At 40.5% G+C, this 12,465-nt stretch overlaps 1 long non-coding RNA gene across 1 annotated transcript; it reads left to right on the top strand.

The window, feature by feature from the left end:
* The first annotated feature begins 2,522 nt into the window (after nucleotides 1-2,522).
* Nucleotides 2,523-6,063, top strand: LOC122772777. The gene is made up of 3 exons (XR_006360814.1): nucleotides 2,523-2,581; nucleotides 5,754-5,854; nucleotides 5,969-6,063. It is a non-coding gene; the product is annotated as an uncharacterized LOC122772777 (long non-coding RNA).
* Nucleotides 6,064-12,465: the final 6,402 nt, after the last annotated feature.

Raw genomic sequence — 12,465 nt, 5'->3', positions numbered from 1 at the left:
CTTCACCCCAGTCATTCGAGCAGCCCCATGAGGAGAGACATGAAATAGTGCCACTTGGTGGCTGTTTAGTGCCTTTGTTTGTTAATTCAGTTAAAACTATTTGTCCTTGTTTATTGAGGACAACATTTCTATGACCATTCAAAGCTGCTTTACACTACAGTTTTGCCATTCACACATTCATACAGCACATTATTTTCTATCACTCATTGTTCATACCCATTCACACGCTGTCAGCACAGCTGTCAGGAGTTAAGTAGGCAAGCAGAGCCAGCCTCGAACCTTTGACCTTCCAGTTGAAAGATGACTCGCTCAACCACTCATCGACCGTAGTCCCCCATTATGTTTAACCAACACCTACGCCCATATACTGTGTGTGGGCTTTTCATCAGCATTCAACACAGTCAGAAGCTGGTGTCCGAACTCAGTGACCTGGACATCAGCACATCACTCCAGAACTGGACACTGGACTGTCTGACCAAAAGGCCTCAGTCTGTGTGGTTAGACAGCCACACCTCCTCCACCCTAAATCCACCCCCATGCGTCCCTCTGCACAACTCTAACTTCACAGTGAAGTTTGCAGATGACATCATGGGTAGGGCTGATCAGTGGCAACAACGAAAGGCCTACAGGGAGGAGGTGGAACTTCAGATTGCTTGATGTGGAGAAAACAACCTGGCCCTCAATGCCAAGAAGACAAAGGAACTGATTGTGGAGTATAGGAGGCACAGTGACTCTCATATACCACTGAGCATCAGAGGCTGTGAAGGACAGTCTCCAGTGTCAAACTTATATTAAATTTCTCCCCTCTGGAAGGAGAGGTACAAGTCTCGGTTCCAAAACTAGCAGGCTGAGGAACGGACTGTAACTAATTACACTTTCAGGTTAGATGTCTAACTTAATTTTGTTCAATGGCAATAAAGTGACTCTAATCTCTAATCTCTAATCTGTGATGAGCCATTGGGGTAATTTGATTGTGTTTATGTGGATTGTGTTTATACCCTAGGAAAGGAATTTTTGTGACCTATATTGCGATTGCAATTCATGTGTATTTGTAGGTCAAGCTACAGTTCAATATTACATGTTTTATAGATTTAAAACAGCTTTATCAGATGAGACGCTATCCAAACATTAACAAAAAATTTACATTTTTAATGCTTTAAAAGCCAGAAGCCTTAAACCTGGAAGGAACTAGCTACATTTGGAAACTTGAGAAAATATTCAGAGATAAAATCTCCTTCAAGGATTCTTAGTTTCCCATAGTATTGTTACAGAGTTATCTAACTACACAGTAACAAAGACTTATATGAGGTAATATTAAAAAAATGTTTTGTTTTTTTTTTTGTTTTTTTTCAAATCATGATAAAGTATCTGATGACCTTTCCTGGTTATAAAGCCTGTTATATTGATAATCATCATATTTATTGAATACATTTGTGAAATAAATAAATAAATAAATATCCTTCATTTAACATTTAAAAGCCGCCAAAGAAACAAACCAGATATTAGCTGAAATGAAAGGTAATAAGTGTAATTGAAGATCATGTAATACAGATCATAAATGGTAGATACTTTTTTTTACTATTTTTTGTATTAACAGTGTATGTCACAACCTGTGTGCAGCCTTATATCCCCACATATCTTATATATCTGGATATAGCCTAAACGTATTCAGATATTATTCATAAGTAATATTGCTCAGTCTTACCTTTAAGCTTTACAGAAATATTGATTTGATTTATATCATGATATATTTATTGATATTAAATTATGCTTGTTGTCATCTGAGTTCATTCATTAATTGACTACATCTTTACCCTCCACATGAAGGTCACAGGGGGCTGGAGCCAATCCCAGCTCACACAGGGTGAAAGGCGGAGTCACACCCTGGACGAGTCACCAATTGGGCTGAATGATTTGAATAAATATCTAATCGTAATTATTTTGACTGGAATTGTGATTGTAATATGATTTGCGATGTGAGAGGGAATGGTAATTTCTGCATAATCATATTTTCATCTGAATCACATATTTAAAATTATTACTGTGTTTTGATGTTTTCTTCATTCTGTTGGGACAATAGTTAATCTATAATGGCAATTTGACACACATTTTGGCTTTAAGAAATATTGCGGTAGGCAATAAATCAAATCACGCTTACATTCACACCGATGGACAATTTAGTGTCCAATTAACCTCTGCATTTTTTTGAATTGTGGGATGAAACTGTTGTATCTCGATAAAAAACGCGTGCACATGAGAACATGCAAACCTTTTGCTGTAAGACAACAGTACTGGAGACTTTTTCGATCAGCTTTCTTTCCAGATGACTTTATTTATGTGGTAATCCATAATCCATGAAAACCTCTGTGGATCGCAAGAAGCTGGAGCAGCTCTACAACAAATATAAAGGCAGGAGTTTTGAACTAAGATAGGCATTGATGGGATCCAGCAGTTCTGTGATGACCTTACTCTGGATCCTGCTAGCATGAGCATACTTGTTGTGGCATGTGGCAAGTTCAGAGCAGCCACAGTTCTGCAAGTTCAGCAGGAAAGAGTTTCTGGATGGAATGGCTGAGCTAGGGTGAGCAGCACTGACACACACATCCACAATTATCAAAAATGTTTCCGCAAAAAACACATTAATAACAAATTATTATTGTGTGTATGTAGAAACTGTGTTTATATGTAACTACGGGTTTGTGGTAGGGCTGGGCGATATGGGAAACAATCTTTTTTATATCCTTTGATTTTGATATACAGAATATCGTGATATAAATGAAATTAAATATTATTGTAAGGCTTATCATTAATATATGGGTATTTTAGGCTATATCTTAATATACAAGCTACAGTATATACTGTATATATGGATATAAAGTTGCACACAGGTTGTTTCTCTAGACTCATGAAAAGATGTTTGTGCTTCTTAAAGGAGAGTGACAGTACACTGTAAATACACTTAAGTAAAATAACTATGTTATGATCTGTATTACATGATCTTAAAATACACTTATTACCTTTGGCTTTTTAATATTAAATAAAGGATATTTACATGTTATGAGGTGACTTTTTAAAAATATAATTCTGTCAATTCCATTTATTTTATATATTATATTTAATATTATTATTAATATTTAATTAATTCCTGATTTCTCAGAGAAGCCCAGTGAGCCAGCTCAAATTTGGTGAAATTCAGTGAAATTTGGTGAATTCAGTTTGCTATTTTCCAAATAAACAACAATAACATTTTTACTTTCAAACAAGTTTTTAAAGGATTTCTAAAATATTTATTCCATTTTGTTACTTCACTCACTTCATAACTTAACTGTTTTTTTAAAGGATTCTTATAAATAGACATTGCGTTCTGACCATCATCAGCAGGATCAGTATTTTCAGAAGGCTTCTATCAAAAAATGAATAATACTTTATTTATAGGATTGTATGTATATATATATATATATGTATATATATATATATATATATATATATGTATACATATATATGTATAAGTATATGTATATGTGTATATATACATATATATAAAACACAATAATAATTATGTATTATATATATTATAGTTCCTCTTTTTTTGTTTGTCAAAGAATATCTGCTGTCATTGATTGGGTCTTACACCACTTACATCAGGTATGATGATCAGGCCAGCAGGGGGCAGTGTTTTGTTAACTAGAGTGTTGCATGAATGACTGTTAAAACCTGGAAATAGTAAGCATTTTTGCTCTTCCTGTTCCTCATTCTCAGTTATTTGTATTTTTAATTAGATGTTTAAAATCACCTCTGTGGTTAACACTAACTCCCTTTACATAATAATCGTGTTTACAATGGAGACCTGGCCAAAACAATTCATATTTGGAAGCAAGCCACATAAGGGAGTAGTGAATACCACTGTTGGTACCTCACAGCAAAGCAATTACAGTGACTAAACTAGACACAATTAATGACACAAGACAAGTGGCCAACAAATAGCAAGCAACAAATGCTGGTGCAGTCATTTTAGCAGCATGCAACAATGAACACACAGATAGTTCAGAACGTAGGGAGTGCACCAACCACACCTTGAGGGTGCTCTGATCCATCGCGAGGTCCGGCTTGTTGGGTCCGTTGAGTTACTAGCCGTGAGTTTTCAGACAGACAGAGAGACAAATCTCTGGCTAGACTAGCGAGGATGAGATTGGCTGCTTAACGTGACTTTCGATACCTCCCTTCACCTTGGTGGTTAGGCATGAAGGGATGGGCCTACGTGTGCCCAAAGTTTATACAACCTCTGCCGGTGGGCAGAGGTCCTTTGTCTCCCTGCACCATGTGGCCAGGCTTCTTTTGTCAGCATGTTTACACTAGGTCTCACAGGAGGTCTCAGCAGATGTAAATTCCAAGATCTCTGGCTCACCACAGAAAATGATTAAGACTGGCTTGCCAAGGACTCCAAGGACAATCACTTGGCCAGATGCAGAGTGTGCTGCAAATGAATAAAATGACAACCGAGGTGTGGGAACCCTGATTAATGCTAACATAAAAACGTAAAACATTTATTTTGTTTAGTAGCTAGTTGTTGGGTTTATTGTGTCTGTGGCTGCATTTTTCTCTTTTGAACCAAACCCAATCAAGCCTTAGAGAATACTGACCAAACCTGATCTGAACACAAGTAAGAGTAAGCTGAAGCATCTCTGACACACCAGCGGTTGTAGCAAATGACAAAAGTTGTCATCTAGCCCTGTGAGCATACATGCCCACACATACACACACGTCTCACACTTGAGTTATCACCAGTATATAATTTATTCAACCTTTATTTAACCAGATAAAAGACTCATTAAGATCAAGATCTCTTTCACAAGGGTGACCTGGCCAAGAAAGGCAGCAGCATACGTCATAGTTGATAAAAACAGGGAGATAACACTTACAAAACAAACATTGAAATATAAAAGTGCAACTAGATAGACAAACAAAGTGCAGGAGTTATGCTTTCAGTAACAATTTAAGAACACAGCACGCAACACGGCGTAATGTTTGTCACAGCTTCGATCAGCAGATGGAGTTAGTGTGTTTTTTCTTCAAATTAGCCAAAAATAGTCTCCGCTTCAGCTTGTTCAGGAGATGCTGTTGTTGTGGAGAGACCTGGAAAACCACAGAGCAGGATGAGATTCTACAGGAAAGAACAGATGTGGTTGTTGTTATTTGCTGGCAAGGGCTGATGGTGTGATTGTGGTAAAACGTTTTTTACTCATTGGGAAAATCAGTGATTGTGAGTTGAAAGTGAGTTGTCAAGCACACAGAGATGATTCAGTTACAGATGCAGTAAGATGTGGCCTCTCACCTTGTAAATTATGGAGTGTGATAAAAGTGTGTAAAGCAGTGTCATGGAGGAGACAAGTAGCCAACAAATGTGAATGTGTAGCTCTCCCAGCATTTTCTTTGCATTTTTGTTGTATGCCATCTTCATTTACTCTACACCAGTAACACATGTTCTGATATTAACACATCGTAAAAAAATCCCACAAGTGTTTCTTTTACTATGACACCCAAATTGTTCTAATAGACCTTGTGGTTCATTTTATTATGAGTGTGCAGTTTTCGAGCAGAGATCCACAAAATAGGCTTAGGGCTTAAGGTACACCTTACCCCCTTGATTGGAGTTGGAGAGTGAAACTTGATGCTTTGGTGTGATGATGTAGACATGGGGATCTGGAGAACTCTCAGGTGAACTCCCTGACATTCACTACAGGCTTTATTTACAGAGAAGGCTCCTTGTTTGTGGTTGGTGTGACCACAGTTCCGACAACGTTGGCCATCTGCTATCCACTTCTCCCACCACAGCTTCTTGGTTGTGGTGTCGCAGGTGAGTGCTGGACTATATTTGGACACTGTGACAGGTAGTGCTCAATTGTCTTGCAAAAGAGACACATCCGTTTAGACTTAAGCTGCTTGGAGCTTGATTGGGGTGTTTTTACAGACTACTGCCAGACCTGGGTCCATCAGAACAATGTAACAGGTCAGTTCAGTTCAGTGGTGCTGTGCCATTTTTCTCATCTTGGAGGTTTTATGGGTTCAGACCTTTTGTATTCAAGCAACCTTGAACTTCAGAATATGGTGCTGGTGAAAAGTTCAGGTTCTGGTCTACTGATACTAGACAGCTTTTTGATCTTACATCAGTATTAACCATGATTCTATTCAAAACAACAAGCGTTGTTCTCCCTCTGCCAGTTGTCACCATGACAAAACCTTTGCCATGTGTAATAAAGATGGATCACTCCCTTGGTAATGGCTAACTACATTGGAAATAATTACCTTTTATTACATATACAAACTTAGCTGAAGTGCTTGTATTTTTTTAAAGGAGTCTTCTATCAAATCAGGAATGGAAGTTCATAGTGATTTTAGTGACACTTTATTCAATAGTCTATTGTTGACTATCCACTAGTAATAGGTACAGTATGTCATGACTCTCGTCATGGCAGCCCCTCCTTCTCCTCCATCTGTTTATCCGTGTCTGTCTGTTCCTCCTGTTTCTTCCCTCCCTGTCTGTGGGCTATGTGTGTGGGGGCGTGGCTAACTCTCTCTTGCAGGCAGCACCAGGTGAAACTCATTTCCACAATCAGACCCACTCCATAAAGCCTCTGGATTTCCAGCTACTCTTCGCCAGATCGTACCGTTTCTACAGCGTGGCCCAAACAAAGAGACACTGATTCACTCGCCACCTTCACCAAACCACGTGGGATTCCAGGATTCTCCAGCACTCCTCCCCCTGCACATTTATTCACCGTGTCACAAATACACATTAACTTTTACTGCATTACTGAGTTTGGTGTCTTGCATTTGGGTCCGGTCCCTGTTGTAACCATAACAAGGTATTCAGTATTATGTCAACAGATAATCATCTTTACACTTCTTTATATCTACTGTTCTCAACCGTTTTTTACTTTCATTAGATGGTCCTGACACACATTTACTAAGGATGGCACTTTTTTGTGTCCGATACCGATACAATCTCAAGTATCTACCAACACTGATATCAGTCTGGTACAGTAATTTTAGACCTTTTAATCTATGAAGCTGTTAACAAAAACAATTTTGCCATTTCAAGCTATTTCAAAGGCAATATGCTAACTGTGTAATATTCTTCTCCCATAGTGGAAGGAATAAACAGCCTGCAACATGACTCAGCTAAAATGCTGTTACTGATTTTTAGATTTTTGGATCATATAGGATTTTACCGATACTGATACTGAGACTCTCCTGCACGATTGGTCTTTTAGCTGTGAGCTGTTCAAACCAGACGTGTCCGATGGAGCTGTAGCATTGTTATCTTTTTAAATTATGGTTAATAATGCTAAAGTAGTATTTCTAGTCAACAGGCTCTTTTGTATAGGCTTGGATTATAATCTGTAAAACACACTTTCTACTGGCAGTTGATTGAACATCATTTATCAGTTGCATTTAAGTGTCAATACCTGTTGATTACTAATAGTCAACAATGGATTAAATAATGGATCAAAATAAAGTGCCACTGTGATCAACTGCAGATGAACAGCAAAGAAATCTGCTTCATGATGATTGATGAACAGTTTCTTATCAAAAAGGACATGATGTATGTGAAAAGCATCGAGTGTGTAAAAAGCTTCACACGATTGTTGTCTGACTGTGTGATCTGATGTCTGTGTTTCAGGAGTGAGAACATGTGACATCCTTTTAATGTTCATTATGCTAATATGGCACGTGTTTGTTTGATTTGAAATTGTGTGGTCAACAGTCTCCAGTCATGCATATCATAAATGCAGTGTTATTTTTGTCACCAAGAAAATTATAGCAATTGTTTATGTTAAAAGAGTTGTTAATCATCAGGTTTACCTCAATCTTTTCAACTTTACATCCAATACTCAAAATGACTAAGAGTCCCCATAACTGTCATTACATTACATTACATGTCATTTAGCAGACGCTTTTATCCAAAGCGACTTACAAAAGTGCATTTAAACATTTGGGTACAACTAAGAGCTAGAAGTAAGTAAGAGCTTCAAGTAGATCCAACTATGAAATGCTAGTCATAAGTGCGATGTACTAGTTTTTTTTTTTTGTTTGTTTGTTTTTGTTATTTGTTGTCGTCTTAGTCGAGGTAGAGTCGGAAGAAATGTGTTTTTAGTCGGCGGCAGAAGATGTGGAGGCTTTCAGCTGTCCGGATGTCGATGGGGAGATCGTTCCACCATTTGGGAGCGAGGACAGTGAACAGTCTCGAGTTCATGCATGTCATGTAAATGCTTGACTGAGCACAGTAAATATGCATGTCACAAGCAAGTGAGTGTCTGTCATGTTGCAGTAATTTAAAGAAGTAGCAACAGCATAGTGTAACTGAGTCATGCTGCGGGAGATAGTTGTTTTCAAGGTCTTGCACTCTATTGCCTTATGTGGTGTTCTGCAGAAAGGGGTACATTACAAGTCAATTTATGTATCTCAAGGTACAATTTAGGCAAAAATAAGCCCTTTGGGGCTGATAATAATTGTACCTAAGTGCATGTACCTTTTTCATTGGCCAAAAAGGTTGCCAAACAATGAATGTGTACCTTTTAGATGTACAATATGTTTAAATGTACAAATATGTTCCAAAGCAGTTAAGGATACACAAATGTACCATTTCCTCAAATAAAGTGCAATATCAGGACACTGTATGTGTTAAAATCCCAGGTCTCCACCTCACCTGTCTCCTCCTCACCTGCCTCGTCACTGCCACACCTACCTGGACCACGCCCCTAACCCTATATAACCCGCCCCTTCCTCCCTTTGACCCCCCTTTTCTTCCCTCCAAACAAATCCAGGAGAACAAAGGAACACTGCTATTCCTGTGTTTAACCCTCTGCCTAAGAGAGGAGAGTAAGAGTGGATGCATTACTGATGTAAGTCTAGGACAACTTAATTTCTCATTGTATATTTGATATTTTCTATATTGTAATATTTCCTTTATCATTTTCATAGACAAAATCATCCACCATTACCCCTCATTACCTGTTTACAAATAAAATATTGGAATTTGGAAAGCTGCCTGGATCCTGTGTCTAAATGTGCACCCAACGTATGATGTTCAGCGAATCACCGCCAATATAGCCTACAGTTTTTTCATGGTCCTTCGAGCCAGAGTGAATATCTATGTTGGAAAATGGATCCACATGCTGTTTTACCTGATGACGACGACGACGACGACGGTGATGGCAGACAACAGGAAGGAAGGCCACATCGACAGAGGGCGCCACCGAAATATCTACAAGATTACCAAACCGAACTTTATGGCCGGCCCCCCCCCCCACAAACAAAAGCATGTGCAGAACCTGGAGTAGAGACTTCAGACACAGCTTTATTAAGACAGGAAGTAGCACAGTTAAGGAGTATGGTGCAAGAGTTAACTGGAAGAGTTCAACAGTATGAACAGAGTTATTCAGAGGGAGGTTCAGAGGAAGAGTTTGGCATACAGTCCCAGGAATCTCAAGCAGCATATGAATGGAACCAGCCTGTACCGACTGACACAGGAGCTCAGTGTGAGAAAGCCCAATCTGAACCTAACCTAACCGAATCAGTACCTGTGTTAAATCCTGGAAAGATTTCCCAATCAGTCCAAACACTTTTTCCTTGTGTCCATAAACCCTCCACCTTGAACGTAGAACGTGAACAGAAGAGACCTCCCTCAATTACCTTTGTGAGACATGAGCCAGAGTTTCGACAGCAGGAGCCCTCGAGTCCATTACCTTCAGTTTCATTAGTTCATGTACCACCAAACCCAGTAACTGCCTCATATATGCCTCAAAGCTCAGTCTCAAGAGCTTCCGAATCTGGTCTCTATGTGCCTGTAAGATCAGCCCTATCTTCTGATGCCCCTTCTACCCACATGCATGAAATTCGCCCTCCTTTGTCTCAACCAACACCTAGCATGCCTCCTCAAATGCTACCAACCCATATGCCACAAGCCTCTTCTTCCTATGCCCCCCCCCCTCAAACATATCCCACAGTACCAACTCTTGGGGCTGGCATAGCCTTAGCTGGCTATGGCCTCCACAGTCAGTGGCCACCAGCTCAGGGGACTCTGCCCCCCTCACGTGCAATGCAGCCTCCACCTATCCCTACACCTCAAGCTCCATCAGCCAGTTCAAGGCCGTCTGCATACCACCCAAGTAATGTAGTTTCATACCAGCATCATCATGTGCCTCACCAGCTTGTGCAACAGCCTCAACCTCAATACTCTGTATCCCAGTCAGCCCCCGTTTCATATGCCCCCCAGTTTACAGGAATTCCCCCCAATCCGAGTTTCTTGCTACCGGCGGCTCCTGTACAGCAAACCGTGAGTTACAGATATCCATCACGAGTTGAGGGACCCTCATTCCCTTATTTAATTCATAATGATCCTCATGAATTTGTAATGTTAAAGATGGCTTTTACTAATCTGCTACCTGCAGAGGAAACTGAACTGTACAAATTCCATATTCTATTGGATCATTTACGTCTCCCCTCTGCTCGCCATATTGCACTTTCCTACGCCCATGACCCACAACCTTTCACCAAGGCGCTGGCAGCCTTAGAGCGTCAGTATGGTCAGCCACATCAACTGGCCTTAACAGAGATCCAGACCCTATTAAACCTCCCAAAATTAGCTCGTGGAGATGCTGAAGGGTTTCAAAACTTTGCCGTTAGAGTGAGGTCATTGGTTGGCATGTTACAATCCCTAAAATCAAGAGAAGGTGATGCAGAACTGGCCTGTGCTTCACATGTGCAGCGACTGTTGAGTAAACTCCCAGTAGAGCTAGTTTCCAACTTTGCTAGACACACCCGCTCAGCCTCTTCCAATACTCACTACAACCTGGTGGACTTTTCTGCATGGCTGGAAGGAGAGTCAGAATGTCAGGCAGTAGTGGCACAAGCTAACAGCCTTCAAATCAGTGGTCCCCAAATTCAAAGGAGAGATGCAGGTCAAAAATTCAAATCCCCATCGGCTACCATTTTTCACAGTGCTGAACGGAGGTCACCACGAGGACAAGCTGCATCAGGATATCAGCCACAACCCCAAACGAGGTATCCTTGTGCATACTGTCAGTCAACCTCCCATTACCTCACAAACTGTGAAAGCTTGAAAGATCTGAGCACCGACAAAGTGACAAAATGGTTGAAGGAACAAAACAGATGCTGGAGATGTGGGAGGACCCACAAAGCAGCGGATTGCACCCTGAGGAAACCTTGCCCCAAATGTAATGGCCGACACCTAGGTGTATTGCATGATGTAAATAAAGTCCAAACAGTATCAAAGGTGCTGTATGTGAACCCACAGAGTACGTCACCCAAAGTACTACTAAAAATAGTTAAAGTGAGACTTTTCCACAGAAATAGGACATTTGATACATATGCCATCTTGAATGGCATATGTATCAATGCCATTCAATGCAAAGACCAGACGATTACACATAGGAGGAACTCAACGTTATGCAACCCCTTTGCTGAGGAAGAAAAATGCACCACAACTGACTGCCCCATTTGAATCGGTGATGCCACTTCTACGCCGAGCAGAGCGCAAACTTGAGAAAAACCCTAAATTGGCCGATATCTACAATAATGAGATCAACAAACTGAAGGAGACCGGTTATGTTGCAGAGCTTGATGCTGGACAGATTACAGGGTCACAAGAATCATGGTATATTCCCCATCACTTGGTAGAGCATAACGGTAAACACCGTGTTGTATTCAACTGTTCTTTTACATATGAAGACCAAACACTAAATGACCAGCTCCTCCCTGGCCCGACATTAGGTCCATCACTGCTTGGTGTACTACTGCGTTTCCGCCAACATAGAGTTGCTATGACCGGAGATATTAAAGGAATGTTCCACCAAGTAAGACTCTTACCAGAGGACAAACCACTTCTCAGGTTTTTGTGGCGTGACATGAAACGGAAAGAAAACCCAACAGTATATGAATGGCAAGTGCTCCCATTTGGTACAGCCTGTAGCCCCTGCTGCGCGACATATGCCGTCCAAAGACATGTGCAGGAGCACAGTAAAGGGAACGAGGAGGTGGTTGAAACTGTTCTCAAATCAAATCAGTTTCAGTGGTTGAAACTGTTCTCAAATCTATGTAGATAACTGCCTTAGATCACTCCCCTGCCCCAACAAAGCAAAGGAGCTCCTCCTGAAAATAAGGGCCCTGTTATCCACTGGTGGATTCGAAATTAGGCAGTGGGCAAGCAACTTTCCATCTGTTGTTGAACACCTACCAGCAGCTGCCAGATCAGACAGTGCTGAACTCTGGCTGACCCAGAAGCGGGTAGATCCTGTAGAGGGTGCTCTCGGACTCAGCTGGCATTGTGTTTTTGACACCTTGGGCTATAGGCACAGACCTATCTCCTACCAAACTCTAACCATGAGAAATGTGTATAAAGTGCTGGCCTCACAATATGACCCGTTGGGCTACATTACCCCATTT

Source organism: Solea senegalensis, linkage group LG7 (genome assembly GCF_019176455.1).
Source record: "Solea senegalensis isolate Sse05_10M linkage group LG7, IFAPA_SoseM_1, whole genome shotgun sequence".
Lineage (NCBI taxonomy): Eukaryota > Metazoa > Chordata > Actinopteri > Pleuronectiformes > Soleidae > Solea > Solea senegalensis.
Note: the sequence above shows the minus strand (reverse complement) of the source record. Positions and strands in the feature narration are given on the sequence as shown.